The sequence below is a fragment of the Anomaloglossus baeobatrachus genome, unplaced genomic scaffold, assembly GCF_048569485.1.
Source record: "Anomaloglossus baeobatrachus isolate aAnoBae1 unplaced genomic scaffold, aAnoBae1.hap1 Scaffold_328, whole genome shotgun sequence".
Lineage (NCBI taxonomy): Eukaryota > Metazoa > Chordata > Amphibia > Anura > Aromobatidae > Anomaloglossus > Anomaloglossus baeobatrachus.
Genome location: NW_027442665.1, coordinates 54,768 through 71,849, shown reverse-complemented (window position 1 = coordinate 71,849; position 17,082 = coordinate 54,768). Strand labels below are relative to the sequence as shown.

Sequence of the window (17,082 nt, the reverse complement as noted above, 5' to 3'; positions counted from 1 at the left end):
ACTAGGGAGAACTCCCTGTATACAGAGATACATGATAAGATCCTGTCTGCAGCCTCCACTAGGGGGAGCTCCCTGTATACAGAGATACATGATAAGATCCTGTCTGCAGCCACCACTAGGGGGAGCTCCCTGTATACAGAGATACATGATAAGATCCTGTCTGCAGCCACCACTAGGGGGAGCTCCCTGTATACAGAGATACATGATAAGATCCTGTCTGCAGCCACCACTAGGGGGAGCTCCCTGTATACAGAGATACATGATAAGATCCTGTCTGCAGCCTCCACTAGGGGGAGATCCCTGTATACAGAGATACATGATAAGATCCTGTCTGCAGCCACCACTAGGGGGAGCTCCCTGTATACAGATATACATGATAAGATCCTGTCTGCAGTCACCACTAGGGGGAGCTCCCTGTATACAGAGATACATGATAAGATCCTTTCTGCAGTCACCACTAGGGGGAGCTCCCTGTATACAGAGATACATGATAAGATCCTGTCTGCAGTCACCACTAGGGAGAGCTCCCTGTATACAGAGATACATGATAAGATCCTGTCTGCAGCCACCACTAGGGGGAGCTCCCTGTATACAGAGATACATGATAAGATCCTTTCTGCAGTCACCACTAGGGGGAGCTCCCTGTATACAGAGACACATGATAAGATCCTGTCTGCAGCCACCACTAGGGGGAGCTCCCTGTATACAGAGATACATGATAAGATCCTGTCTGCAGCCACCACTAGGGGGAGCTCCCTGTATACAGAGATACATGATAAGATGCTGTCTGCAGTCACCACTAGGGGGAGCTCCCTGTATACAGAGATACATGATAAGATCCTGTCTGCAGCCACCACTAAGGGGAGCTCCCTGTATACAGAGATACATGATAAGATCCTGTCTGCAGTCACCACTAGGGGGAGCTCCCTGTATACATTGATACATGATACGATTCTGTCTCCAGCCACCAGTAGGGGGAGCTCCCTGTATATAGAGATACATGATAAGATCCTGTCTGCAGCCACCACTAGGGGGAGCTCCCTGTATACAGAGATACATGATAAGATCCTGTCTGCAGTCACCACTAGGGGGAGCTCCCTGTATACAGAGATACATGATAACATCCTGTGTGCAGCCACCACTAGGGGGAGCTCCCTGTATACAGAGATACATGATGAGATCCTGTCTGCAGACACCACTAGGGGGAGCTCCCTGTATACAGAGACACATGATAATATCCTGTCTGCAGCCACCACTAGGGGGAGCTCCCTGTATACAGAGATACATGATAAGATCCTGTCTGCAGTCACCACTAGAGGGAGCTCCCTGTATACAGAGATACATGATAACATCCTGTCTGCAGCCACCACTAGGGGGAGCTCCCTGTATACAGAGATACATGATAAGATCCTGTCTGCAGTCACCACTAGGGGGAGCTCCCTGTATACATTGATACATGATAAGATCCTGTCTGCAGCCACCACTAGGGGGAGCTCCCTGTATACAGAGATACATGATAAGATCCTGTCTGCAGCCACCACTAGGGGGAGCTCCCTGTATACAGAGATACATGATAAGATCCTGTCTGCAGTCACCACTAGGGGGAGCTCCATGTAAACAGAGATACATGATAAGATCCTGTCTGCAGCCACCACTAGGGGGAGCTCCCTGTATACAGAGATACATGATAAGATCCTGCCTGCAGCCACCACTAGGGGGAGCTCCCTGTATACAGAGATACATGATAAGATCCTGTCTGCAGCCACCACTAGGGGGAGCTCCCTGTATACAGAGATACATGATAAGATCCTGTCTGCAGCCACCACCAGGGGGAGATCCCTGTATACAGAGATACATGATAAGATCCTGTCTGCAGCCACCACTAGGGGGAGCTCCCTGTATACAGAGATACATGATAAGATCCTGTCTGCAGCCACCACTAGGGGGAGCTCCCTGTATACAGAGATACATGATAAGATCCTGTCTGCAGCCACCACTAGGGGGAGCTCCCTGTATACAGAGATACATGATAAGATCCTGTCTGCAGTCACCACTAGGTGGAGCTCCCTGTATACAGAGATACATGATAAGATACTGCCTGCAGTCACCACTAGGGGGAGCTCCCTGTATACAGAGATACATGATAAGATACTGCCTGCAGCCACCACTAGGGGGAGCTCCCTGTATACAGAGATACATGATAAGATCCTGTCTGCAGTCACAACTAGGGAGAGCTCCCTGTATACAGAGATACATGATAAGATACTGCCTGCAGTCACCACTAGGTGGAGCTCCCTGTATACAGAGATACATGATAAGATCCTGTCTGCAGTCACCACTAGGGGGAGCTCCCTGTATACAGAGATACATGATAAATTCCTGTCTGCAGTCACCACTAGGGAGAGCTCCCTGTATACAGAGACACATGATAAGATCCTGTCTGCAGTCATCACTAGGGGGAGCTCCCTGTATACAGAGGTACATGATAAGATCCTGTCTGCAGTCACCACTAGGTGGAGCTCCCTGTATACAGAGATACATGATAAGATCCTTTCTGCAGTCATCACTAGGGGGAGCTCCCTGTATACAGAGGTACATGATAAGATCCTGTCTGCAGTCACCACTAGGTGGAGCTCCCTGTATACAGAGATACATGATAAGATCCTGTCTGCAGTCACCACTAGGGAGAGCTCCCTGTATACAGATATACATGATAAGATCCTGTCTGCAGCCACCACTAGGGGGAGCTCCCTGTATACAGAGATACATGATAAGATCCTTTCTGCAGTCATCACTAGGGGGAGCTCCCTGTATACAGAGACACATGATAAGATCCTGTCTGCAGCCACCACTAGAGGGAGCTCCCTGTATACAGAGATACATGATAAGATCCTGTCTGCAGCCACCACTAGGGGGAGCTCCCTGTATACAGAGATACATGATAAGATCCTGTCTGCAGCCTCCACTAGGGGGAGATCCCTGTATACAGAGATACATGATAAGATCCTGTCTGCAGCCACCACTAGGGGGAGCTCCCTGTATACAGAGATACATGATAAGATCCTGTCTGCAGCCACCACTAGGGGGAGCTCCCTGTATACAGAGATACATGATAAGATCCTGTCTGCAGCCACCACTAGGGGGAGCTCCCTGTATACAGAGATACATGATAAGATCCTGTCTGCAGTCACCACTAGGGGGAGCTACCTGTATACAGAGATACATGATAAGATCCTGTCTGCAGCCACCACTAGGGAGAGCTCCCTGTATACAGAGATACATGATAAGATCCTTTCTGCAGTCACCACTAGGGGGAGCTCCCTGTATACAGAGACACATGATAAGATCCTTTCTGCAGCCACCACTAGGGGGAGCTCCCTGTATACAGAGATACATGATAAGATCCTGTCTGCAGCCACCACTAGGGGGAGCTCCCTGTATACAGAGATACATGATAAGATCCTGTCTGCAGTCACCACTAGGGGGAGCTCCCTGTATACAGAGATACATGATAAGATGCTGTCTGCAGTCACCACTAGGGGGAGCTCCCTGTATACAGAGATACATGATATTATCCTGTCTGCAGTCACCACTAGTGGGAGCTCCCTGTATACAGAGATACATGATAAGATCCTGTCTGCAGTCACCACTAGGGGGAGCTCCCTGTATACAGAGATACATGATAAGATCCTGTCTGCAGCCACCACTAGGGGGAGCTCCCTGTATACAGAGATACATGATAAGATCCTGTCTGCAGCCACCACTAGGTGGAGCTCCCTGTATACAGAGATACATGATAAGATCCTGTCTGCAGTCACCACTAGGGGGAGCTCCCTGTATACAGAGATACATGATAAGATCCTGTCTGCAGTCACCACTAGGGGGAGCTCCCTGTATACAGAGATACATGATAAGATCCTGTCTGCAGCCACCACTAGGGGGAGCTCCCTGTATACAGAGATACATGATAAGATCCTGTCTGCAGCCACCACTAGGGGGAGCTCCCTGTATACAGAGATACATGATAAGATCCTGTCTGCAGCCACCACCAGGGGGAGATCCCTGTATACAGAGATACATGATAAGATCCTGTCTGCAGCCACCACTAGGTGGAGCTCCCTGTATACAGAGATACATGATAAGATACTGCCTGCAGTCACCACTAGGGGGAGCTCCCTGTATACAGAGATACATGATAAGATACTGCCTGCAGCCACCACTAGGGGGAGCTCCCTGTATACAGAGATACATGATAAGATCCTGTCTGCAGTCACAACTAGGGAGAGCTCCCTGTATACAGAGATACATGATAAGATACTGCCTGCAGTCACCACTAGGTGGAGCTCCCTGTATACAGAGATACATGATAAGATCCTGTCTGCAGTCACCACTAGGGGGAGCTCCCTGTATACAGAGATACATGATAAATTCCTGTCTGCAGTCACCACTAGGGAGAGCTCCCTGTATACAGAGATACATGATAAGATCCTTTCTGCAGTCATCACTGGGGGGAGCTCCCTGTATACAGAGGTACATGATAAGATCCTGTCTGCAGTCACCACTAGGTGGAGCTCCCTGTATACAGAGATACATGATAAGATCCTGTCTGCAGTCACCACTAGGGAGAGCTCCCTGTATACAGATATACATGATAAGATGCTGTCTGCAGCCACCACTAGGGGGAGCTCCCTGTATACAGAGATACATGATAAGATCCTTTCTGCAGTCATCACTAGGGGGAGCTCCCTGTATACAGAGACACATGATAAGATCCTGTCTGCAGCCACCACTAGGGGGAGCTCCCTGTATACAGAGATACATGATAAGATCCTGTCTGCAGCCACCACTAGGGGGAGCTCCCTGTATACAGAGATACATGATAAGATCCTGTCTGCAGCCTCCACTAGGGGGAGATCCCTGTATACAGAGATACATGATAAGATCCTGTCTGCAGCCACCACTAGGGGGAGCTCCCTGTATACAGAGATACATGATAAGATCCTGTCTGCAGCCACCACTAGGGGGAGCTCCCTGTATACAGAGATACATGATAAGATCCTGTCTGCAGCCACCACTAGGGGGAGCTCCCTGTATACAGAGATACATGATAAGATCCTGTCTGCAGTCACCACTAGGGGGAGCTACCTGTATACAGAGATACATGATAAGATCCTGTCTGCAGCCACCACTAGGGAGAGCTCCCTGTATACAGAGATACATGATAAGATCCTTTCTGCAGTCACCACTAGAGGGAGCTCCCTGTATACAGAGACACATGATAAGATCCTGTCTGCAGCCACCACTAGGGAGAGCTCCCTGTCTACAGAGATACATGATAAGATCCTTTCTGCAGTCACCACTAGGGAGAGCTCCCTGTATACAGAGATACATGATAAGATCCTGTCTGCAGTCACCACTAGGGGGAGCTCCCTGTATACAGAGATACATGATAAGATCCTGTCTGCAGCCACCACTAGGGGGAGCTCCCTGTATACAGAGATACATGATAAGATGCTGTCTGCAGTCACCACTAGGGGGAGCTCCCTATATACAGAGATACATGATATTATCCTGTCTGCAGTCACCACTAGTGGGAGCTCCCTGTATACAGAGATACATGATAAGATCCTGTCTGCAGTCACCACTAGGGGGAGCTCCCTGTATACAGAGATACATGATAAGATCCTGTCTGCAGCCACCACTAGGGGGAGCTCCCTGTATACAGAGATACATGATAAGATCCTGTCTGCAGCCACCACTAGGTGGAGCTCCCTGTATACAGAGATACATGATAAGATCCTGTCTGCAGTCACCACTAGGGGGAGCTCCCTGTATACAGAGATACATGATAAGATCCTGTCTGCAGTCACCACTAGGGGGAGCTCCCTGTATACAGAGATACATGATAAGATCCTGTCTGCAGCCACCACTAGGGGGAGCTCCCTGTATACAGAGACACATGATAAGATCCTGTCTGCAGCCACCACTAGGAGGAGCTCCCTGTATACAGAGATACATGATAAGATGCTGTCTGCAGCCACCACTAGGGGGAGCTCCCTGTATACAGAGATACATGATAAGATGCTGTCTGCAGCCACCACTAGGGGGAGCTCCCTGTATACAGAGATACATGATAAGATCCTGTCTGCAGCCACCACTAGGGGGAGCTCCCTGTATACAGAGATACATGATAAGATCCTGTCTGCAGCCTCCACTAGGGGGAGCTCCCTGTATACAGAGATACATGATAAGATCCTGTCTGCAGCCACCACTAGGGGGAGCTCCCTATATACAGAGATACATGATAAGATCCTGTCTGCAGCCACCACTAGGGGGAGCTCCCTGTATACAGAGATACATGATAAGATCCTGTCTGCAGCCATCACTAGGAGGAGCTCCCTGTATACAGAGATACATGATAAGATCCTGTCTGCAGCCACCACTAGGGGGAGCTCCCTGTATACAGAGATACATGATAAGATCCTGTCTGCAGCCATCACTAGGAGGAGCTCCCTGTATACAGAGATACATGATAAGATCCTGTCTGCAGCCACCACTAGGGGGAGCTCCCTGTATACAGAGATACATGATAAGATCCTGTCTGCAGACTCCACTAGGGGGAGATCCCTGTATACAGAGATACATGATAAGATCCTGTCTGCAGCCACCACTAGGGGGAGCTCCCTGTATACAGAGATACATGATAAGATCCTGTCTGCAGCCACCACTAGGGGGAGCTCCCTGTATACAGAGATACATGATAAGATCCTGTCTGCAGCCACCACTAGGGGGAGCTCCCTGTATACAGAGATACATGATAAGATCCTGTCTGCAGTCACCACTAGGGGGAGCTCCCTGTATACATTGATACATGATACGATTCTGTCTGCAGCCACCACTAGGGGGAGCTCCCTGTATACAGAGATACATGATAAGATCCTGTCTGCAGCCACCACTAGGGGGAGCTCCCTGTATACAGAGATACATGATAAGATCCTGTCTGCAGTCACCACTAGGGGGAGCTCCCTGTATACAGAGATACATGATAAGATCCTGTCTGCAGCCACCACTAGGGGGAGCTCCCTGTATACAGAGATACATGATAAGATCCTGTCTGCAGCCACCACTAGGGGGAGCTCCCTGTATACAGAGATACATGATAAGATCCTGTCTGCAGCCACCACTAGGGGGAGCTCCCTGTATACAGAGATACATGATAAGATCCTGTCTGCAGACACCACTAGGGGGAGCTCCCTGTATACAGAGATACATGATAAGATCCTGTCTGCAGCCACCACTAGGGGGAGCTCCCTGTATACAGAGATACATGATAAGATCCTGTCTGCAGCCACCACTAGGGGGAGCTCCCTGTATACAGAGATACATGATAAGATGCTGTCTGCAGTCACCACTAGGGGAAGCTCCCTGTATACAGAGATACATGATAAGATCCTGTCTGCAGTCACCACTAGGGGGAGCTCCCTGTATACAGAGATACATGATAGGATTCTGTCTGCAGCCACCACTAGGGGGAGCTCCCTGTATACAGAGATACATGATACGATCCTGTCTACAGCCACCACTAGGGAGAGCTCCCTGTATACAGAGATACATGATAAGATCCTGTCTGCAGCCTCCACTAGGGGGAGCTCCCTGTATACAGAGATACATGATAAGAGCCTGTCTGCAGCCACCACTAGGGGGAGCTCCCTGTATACAGAGATACATGATAAGATCCTGTCTGCAGTCACCACTAGGGGGAGCTCCCTGTATACAGAGATACATAAGATCCTATCTGCAGCCACCACTAGGGGGAGCTCCCTGTATACAGAGATACATGATAAGATCCTGTCTGCAGTCACCACTAGGGGGAGCTCCCTGTATACAGAGATACATGATAAGATCCTGTCTGCAGCCACCACTAGGGAGAGCTCCCTGTATACAGAGACACATGATAAGATCCTGTCTGCAGCCACCACTAGGGGGAGCTCCCTGTATACAGAGATACATGATAAGATCCTGTCTGCAGCCACCACTAGGAGGAGCTCCCTGTATACAGAGATACATGATAAGATCCTGTCTGCAGCCACCACTAGGGGGAGCTCCCTGTATACAGAGATACATGATAAGATCCTGTCTGCAGTCACCACTAGGGGGAGCTCCCTGTATACAGAGATACATGATAAGATCCTGTCTGCAGTCACCACTAGGGGGAGCGCCCTGTATACAGAGATACATGATAAGATCCTGTCTGCAGCCACCACTAGGGGGAGCTCCCTGTATACAGAGATACATGATAAGATCCTGTCTGCTGCCTCCACTAGGGGGAGCTCCTTTTATACAGATGTATTCCCTGATATTAGGCGGCTTCTCTTGGTATATTCTTGTTCTCCGGCTTTCCTGTGGGATTCCCCCGTGCGTTCTGTATCTGGCTGTTTTGGCAGTGGCTCTCACCATCTTGCGCCCCTGTCTGATCCCTCCGTGTCCCCCGTGTTCTCCGTTTGTACCAGTCTCCCTCTTTCTTTCTCTGGATATGTGGCAGGTATAGGGTTAACCTCGTGTTCTTCCAGGCTGTGATACAATGTATCAGTGTGCGGTTGCTAGGTTACAGGCCTGTATTGCACTTTTCCTGGTTTCTCATCCTTGGCAGCAGATTGTGCTTTACAGTGGGCCCCTGAGGGCCCCGGGCTCCAGGAATAGCTGCCCCCTGACCCCCGGTATAGAGCGATGTGATCACCTGCGGATGTTTCCATCGTGTCCGCGATGAGCTGCAGAAGAATTGCTCCATGTTTCTCCATCACCTCCATTATCTCTCGCTGAGTGTAAGTAACACGTCCGGAGTGATCTATGAGGAAGGATATAATGTGCGCTCCCTCCGGAGACACGGCTGCGGGGAGCCCCAGATTATCCCCAGATTATCTCAGGGGGGAGTCCCAGATTATCTCATCTATACAGGGGGGAGTCCCAGATTATCTCATCTATACAGGGGGGAGTCCCAGATTATCTCATCTATACAGGGGGGAGTCCCAGATTATCTCATCTATACAGGGGGAGTCCCAGATTATCTCATCTATACAGGTGGAGCCCCAGATTATCTCATCTATTCAGGGGGAGCCCCAGATTATCTCATCTAGACAGGGGGAGCCCCAGATTATCTCATCTATTCAGGGGGAGCCCCAGATTATCTCATCTATACAGGGGGGAGCCCCAGATTATCTCATCTATTCAGGGGGAGCCCCAGATTATCTCATCTATTCAGGGGGAGCCCCAGATTATCTCATCTATACAGGGGGGAGCCCCAGATTATCTCATCTATACAGGTGGAGCCCCAGATTATCTCATGTATTCAGGGGGAGCCCCAGATTATCTCATCTAGACAGGGGGAGCCCCAGATTATCTCATGTATACAGGGGGAGCCCCAGATTATCTCATCTATTCAGGGGGAGCCCCAGATTATCTCATCTATTCAGGGGGAGCCCCAGATTATCTCATCTATACAGGGGGAGCCCCAGATAATCTCATCTATACAGGGGGAGCCCCAGATAATCTCATGTATACAGGGGGAGGATTTGTTACTGATATGTGCAGACTCTCCTCATTGCTCCTGTATTTCGGGGCGTTCCTCGGATTTGTGGGGACCGGTCTGTGCTGATTCTTATGCATTGCGTTGATAGTTACCGGGGACGGTCGGTCTGCGCCCCCGGGAGGACGTGACGCTGCACATGGTCCGGGTACATGAGCCCGGTGCTGAGCAGTAACATGAGAGTGCTGCACCGCAGCCTCCTGACACTGGGCTTACTATCCGGACCGTCAGTCTGCGCCCCCCGGGGGATGGGAGGTCTGGGTGCACGGCGCCGGTGACAGCCAATGTGAATATTGCGTCTGTCTGGAGCAGAGGTCAGGACGCCGCAGCAGGTTGGTAATTCTCAGTGCTGTGCTTTCTTGCGCCTTTTTCTACAGTATACCGGTTACTTCGACTACTTCTTTAGTCAGTCATGGTCTCTATGGCACAGAAGAGCTCTCCATCAGCACAGATGAGCACTCCGGGGGCACAGAAGAGCACTCCATCAGCACAGATGAGCACTCCGGGGGCACAGAAGAGCACTCCGGTGGCACAGATGAGCACTCCATCAGCACAGATGAGCACTCCGGTGGCACAGATGAGCACTCCGGTGGCACAGATGAGCACTCTGGTGGCACAGAAGAGCTCTCCATCAGCACAGATGAGCACTCCGGTGGCACAGATGAGCTCTCCATCAGCACAGATGAGCACTCTGGTGGCACAGAAGAGCTCTCCATCAGCACAGATGAGCACTCTGGTGGCACAGAAGAGCTCTCCATCAGCACAGATGAGCACTCTGGTGGCACAGATGAGCACTCTGGTGGCACAGAAGAGCTCTCCATCAGCACAGATGAGCACTCCGGTGGCACAGATGAGCACTCTGGTGGCACAGAAGAGCTCTCCATCAGCACAGATGAGCTCTCTGGTGGCACAGATGAGCACTCCGGTGGCACAGATGAGCACTCCGGTGGCACAGATGAGCACTCCGGGGGCACAGAAGAGCACTCCATCAGCACAGATGAGCACTCCGGTGGCACAGATGAGCACTCCGGGGGCACAGAAGAGCAGTCCATCAGCACAGATGAGCACTCCGGTAGCACAGATGAGCACTCTGGTGGCACAGAAGAGCAGTCAATCAGCACCGATGAGCACTCCGGTAGCACAGATGAGCACTCTGGTGGCACAGAAGAGCAGTCCATCAGCACCGATGAGCACTCCGGTAGCACAGATGAGCACTCTGGTGGCACAGAAGAGCACTCCATCAGCACAGATGAGCACTCCGGTAGCACAGATGAGCACTCTGGTGGCACAGAAGAGCACTCCATCAGCACAGATGAGCACTCCGGTAGCACAGATGAGCACTCTGGTGGCACAGAAGAGCACTCCGGTAGCACAGATGAGCACTCCGGGGGCACAGGCGAGCTCTCAATCAGCACAGATGAGCGCTCCGGTGGCACAGGCGAGCGCTCCGGTGGCACAGGCAAGTACTCCAGCACCGCAGATGAGCACTCCGGTGGCACAGGCGAGCTCTCCATCAACACAGATGAGCAGTCCATCAGCACAGATGAGCACTCCATCAGCACAGATGAGCACTCCATCAGCACAGATGAGCACTCCGGTAGCACAGATGAGCACTCTGGTGGCACAGAAGAGCACTCCGGTAGCACAGATGAGCACTCCGGGGGCACAGGCGAGCTCTCAATCAGCACAGATGAGCGCTCCGGTGGCACAGGCAAGTACTCCAGCACCGCAGATGAGCACTCCGGTGGCACAGGCGAGCTCTCCATCAGCACAGATTTCTCCCGTGCATCCCCCATACTCTGGAACGCTCTACCTCAGCACATCAGACTCTCCACTACCGTGGAAAGCTTCAAGAGGAACCTCAAGACCCACCTCTTCCAACAAGCCTACAACCTACAATAGCCCTCAGCCCAGTAGACCACTGCGCAACCAGCTCTGTCCTCACCTATTGTACCATCACCCATTCCCTGTAGACTGTGAGCCCTCGCGGGCAGGGTCCTCTCTCCTCCTATACCAGTCTGTCTTGTACTGTTAATGATTGTTGTACGTATACCCTCTTTCACTTGTAAAGCGCCATGGAATAAATGGCGCTATAATAAATAATAATAATAATAAAACAGAAGAACGCAGCGGCCTCTGTATACACCGAGTACTGAGACTACACCGAGTATACACCGAGTATACACCGAGTACTGAGACTACACCGAGCATACACCGAGTACTGAGACTACACCGAGTATACACCGAGTACTGAGACTACACCGAGTATACACAGAGTACTGAGACTACACCGAGCATACACCGAGTACTGAGACTGCACCGAGTATACACCGAGTACTGAGACTGCACCGAGCATACACCGAGTACTGAGACTGCACCGAGCATACACCGAGTACTGAGACTGCACCGAGCATACACCGAGTACTGAGACTGCACCGAGTATACACCGAGTACTGAGACTACACCGAGTATACACCGAGTACTGAGACTACACCGAGTATACACCGGGTATTGAGACTACACCGAGCATACACCGAGTACTGAGACTACACCGAGTATACACCGAGTACTGAGACTACACCGAGCATACACCGAGTACTGAGACTGCACCGAGTATGCACCGAGTACTGAGACTGCACCGAGTATACACCGAGTACTGAGACTACACCGAGCATACACCGAGTACTGAGACTACACCGAGTATACACCGAGTACTGAGACTACACCGAGTATACACAGAGTACTGAGACTACACCGAGCATACACCGAGTACTGAGACTGCACCGAGTATACACCGAGTACTGAGACTACACCGAGCATACACCGAGTACTGAGACTACACCGAGTATACACCGAGTATTGAGACTACACCGAGCATACACAGAGTACTGAGACTACACCGAGCATACACCGAGTACTGAGACTGCACCGAGTATACACCGGGTATTGAGACTACACCGAGCATACACCGAGTACTGAGACTACACCGAGTATACACCGAGTACTGAGACTACACCGAGTATACACCGAGTACTGAGACTACACCGAGTATACACCGAGTACTGAGACTACACCGAGTACTGAGACTGCACCGAGCATACACCGAGTACTGAGACTAAACCGAGCATACACCGAGTACTGAGACTGCACCGAGCATACACCGAGTACTGAGACTGCACCGAGTATACACCGAGTATTGAGACTACACCGAGCATACACCGAGTACTGAGACTACACCGAGCATACACCGAGTACTGAGACTACACCGAGCATACACCGAGTACTGAGACTACACCGAGCATACACCGAGTACTGAGACTACACCAAGTATTGAGACTACACCGAGCATACACCGAGTACTGAGACTACACCGAGCATACACCGAGTACTGAGACTACACCAAGTATTGAGACTACACCGAGCATACACAGAGTACTGAGACTACACCGAGCATACACCGAGTACTGAGACTGCACCGAGCATACACCGAGCATTGAGAATACACCGAGTACTGAGACTGCACCGAGCATACGCCGAGCATTGAGAATACACCAAGTACTGAGACTGCACCGAGCATACACCGAGCATTGAGAATACACCGAGTACTGAGACTGCACCGAGCATACGCCGAGCATTGAGAATACACCGAGAATACACAGAGCATACACCGAGTACTGAGACTGCACCGAGTATACACCGAGTACTGAGACTGCACCGAGCATACACCGAGTACTGAGACTGCACCGAGCATACGCCGAGCATTGAGAATACACCGAGAATACACAGAGCATACACAGAGTACTGAGACTGCACCGAGTATACACCGAGTACTGAGACTACACCGAGTATACACCGAGTACTGAGACTACACCGAGCATACACCGAATACTGAGACTACACCGAGCATACACCGAGTACTGAGACTACACCGAGCATACACCGAATACTGAGACTACACCGAGCATACACCGAATACTGAGACTACACCGAGCATACACCGAGTACTGAGACTGCACCGAGCATACACCGAATACTGAGACTACACCGAGCATACACCGAGTACTGAGACTACACCGAGCATACACCGAATACTGAGACTACACCGAGCATACACCGAGTACTGAGACTACACCGAGCATACACCGAATACTGAGACTACACCGAGTATACACCGAGTACTGAGACTGCACCAAGCATACACCGAGTACTGAGACTACACCGAGAATACACCAAGTATTGAGACTACACCGAGAATACACCGAGTACTGAGACTGCACCGAGCATACACCGAGTACTGAGACTACACCGAGCATACACCGAGTACTGAGACTACACCGAGCATACACCGAGTACTGAGACTACACCGAGAATACACCAAGTATTGAGACTACACCGAGCATACACCGAGTACTGAGACTACACCGAGAATACACCAAGTATTGAGACTACACCGAGCATACACCGAGTACTGAGACTACACCGAGTATACACCGAGTACTGAGACTACACCGAGCATACACCGAGTACTGAGACTACACCAAGTATTGAGACTACACCGAGCATACACAGAGTACTGAGACTACACCGAGCATACACCGAGTACTGAGACTACACCGAGCATACACCGAGTACTGAGACTACACCAAGTATTGAGACTACACCGAGCATACACAGAGTACTGAGACTACACCAAGCATACACAGAGTACTGAGACTACACCGAGCATACACCGAGTACTGAGACTACACCGAGAATACACCGAGTACTGAGACTACACCGAGTATACACAGAGTACTGAGACTACACCGAGCATACACCGAGTACTGAGACTGCACCGAGTATACACCGAATACTGAGACTACACCGAGCATACACCGAGTACTGAGACTACACCGAGCATACACCGAATACTGAGACTACACCGAGTATACACCGAGTACTGAGACTGCACCAAGCATACACCGAGTACTGAGACTACACCGAGAATACACCAAGTATTGAGACTACACCGAGAATACACCGAGTACTGAGACTGCACCGAGCATACACCGAGTACTGAGACTACACCGAGCATACACCGAGTACTGAGACTACACCGAGCATACACCGAGTACTGAGACTACACCGAGCATACACTGAGCATTTAGAATACACCGAGTACTGAGACTACACCGAGCATACGCCGAGCATTGAGAATACACCGAGAATACACAGAGCATACACCGAGTACTGAGACTGCACCGAGTATACACCGAGTACTGAGACTACACCGAGTATACACCGAGTACTGAGACTACACCGAGCATACACCGAATACTGAGACTACACCGAGCATACACAGAGTACTGAGACTACACCGAGTATACACCGAGTACTGAGACTGCACCGAGCATACACCGAGTACTGAGACTACACCGAGCATACACCGAGTACTGAGACTACACCAAGAATACACCAAGTATTGAGACTACACCGAGCATACACCGAGTACTGAGACTACACCGAGCATACACCGAGTACTGAGACTACACCGAGCATACACCGAGTACTGAGACTACACCGAGAATACACCAAGTATTGAGACTACACCGAGCATACACCGAGTACTGAGACTACACCGAGAATACACCAAGTATTGAGACTACACCGAGCATACACCGAGTACTGAGACTACACCGAGTATACACCGAGTACTGAGACTACACCGAGCATACACCGAGTACTGAGACTACACCAAGTATTGAGACTACACCGAGCATACACAGAGTACTGAGACTACACCGAGCATACACCGAGTACTGAGACTACACCGAGCATACACCGAGTACTGAGACTACACCAAGTATTGAGACTACACCGAGCATACACAGAGTACTGAGACTACACCAAGCATACACAGAGTACTGAGACTACACCGAGCATACACCGAGTACTGAGACTACACCGAGAATACACCGAGTACTGAGACTACACCGAGTATACACAGAGTACTGAGACTACACCGAGCATACACCGAGTACTGAGACTGCACCGAGTATACACCGAGTACTGAGACTGCACCGAGCATACACCGAGTACTGAGACTGCACCGAGCATACACCGAGTACTGAGACTGCACCGAGCATACACCGAGTACTGAGACTGCACCGAGTATACACCGAGTACTGAGACTACACCGAGTATACACCGAGTACTGAGACTACACCGAGTATACACCGGGTATTGAGACTACACCGAGCATACACCGAGTACTGAGACTACACCGAGTATACACCGAGTACTGAGACTACACCGAGCATACACCGAGTACTGAGACTGCACCGAGTATGCACCGAGTACTGAGACTGCACCGAGTATACACCGAGTACTGAGACTACACCGAGCATACACCGAGTACTGAGACTACACCGAGTATACACCGAGTACTGAGACTACACCGAGTATACACAGAGTACTGAGACTACACCGAGCATACACCGAGTACTGAGACTGCACCGAGTATACACCGAGTACTGAGACTACACCGAGCATACACCGAGTACTGAGACTACACCGAGTATACACCGAGTATTGAGACTACACCGAGCATACACAGAGTACTGAGACTACACCGAGCATACACCGAGTACTGAGACTGCACCGAGTATACACCGGGTATTGAGACTACACCGAGCATACACCGAGTACTGAGACTACACCGAGTATACACCGAGTACTGAGACTACACCGAGCATACACCGAGTACTGAGACTGCACCGAGTATGCACCGAGTACTGAGACTACACCAAGAATACACCGAGTATTGAGAATACACCGAGAATACACCGAGTACTGAGACTACACCGAGAATACACAGAGTACTGAGACTACACCAAGAATACACCGAGTATTGAGACTACACCGAGCATACACCGAGTACTGAGACTACACCGAGAATACACCGAGTACTGAGACTACACCAAGAATACACCGAGTATTGAGACTACACCGAGAATACACCGAGTACTGAGACTACACCAAGAATACACCGAGTATTGAGACTACACCGAGAATACACCGAGTACTGAGACTACACCAAGAATACACCGAGTATTGAGACTACACCGAGCATACACCGAGTACTGAGACTACACCGAGTATTGAGACTACACCGAGCAAACACCGAGTACTGAGACTACACCGAGAATACACCAAGTATTGAGACTACACCGAGCATACACCGAGTACTGAGACTACACCGAGAATACACCAAGTATTGAGACTACACCGAGAATACACCAAGTATTGAGACTACACCGAGCATACACCGAGTACTGAGACTACACCGAGCATACACCGAGTACTGAGACTACACCAAGTATTGAGACTACACCGAGCATACACAGAGTACTGAGACTACACCGAGCATACACCGAGTACTGAGACTACACCAAGTATTGAGACTACACCGAGCATACACAGAGTACTGAGACTACACCGAGCATACACCGAGTACTGAG

The 17,082-nt window shown here is 50.4% G+C and overlaps 1 protein-coding gene across 3 annotated transcripts in view; it reads left to right on the top strand.

Moving 5' to 3' along the window:
• The window catches only part of LRRC24 (leucine rich repeat containing 24), a 148,367-nt gene that overhangs the window by 92,449 nt on the left and 38,836 nt on the right, over positions 1–17,082 (top strand). Inside the window, exon 1 of one of the 3 annotated variants that reach the window (XM_075332434.1) lies at positions 8,676–8,822. The exons of the other annotated variants lie outside the window; for them this stretch is intronic. The gene's annotated coding sequence lies outside the window, so the exon portion shown is untranslated. Of the gene's footprint in view, positions 1–8,675; positions 8,823–17,082 lie in introns of those variants that run through there. 3 annotated transcript variants of the gene reach the window in all.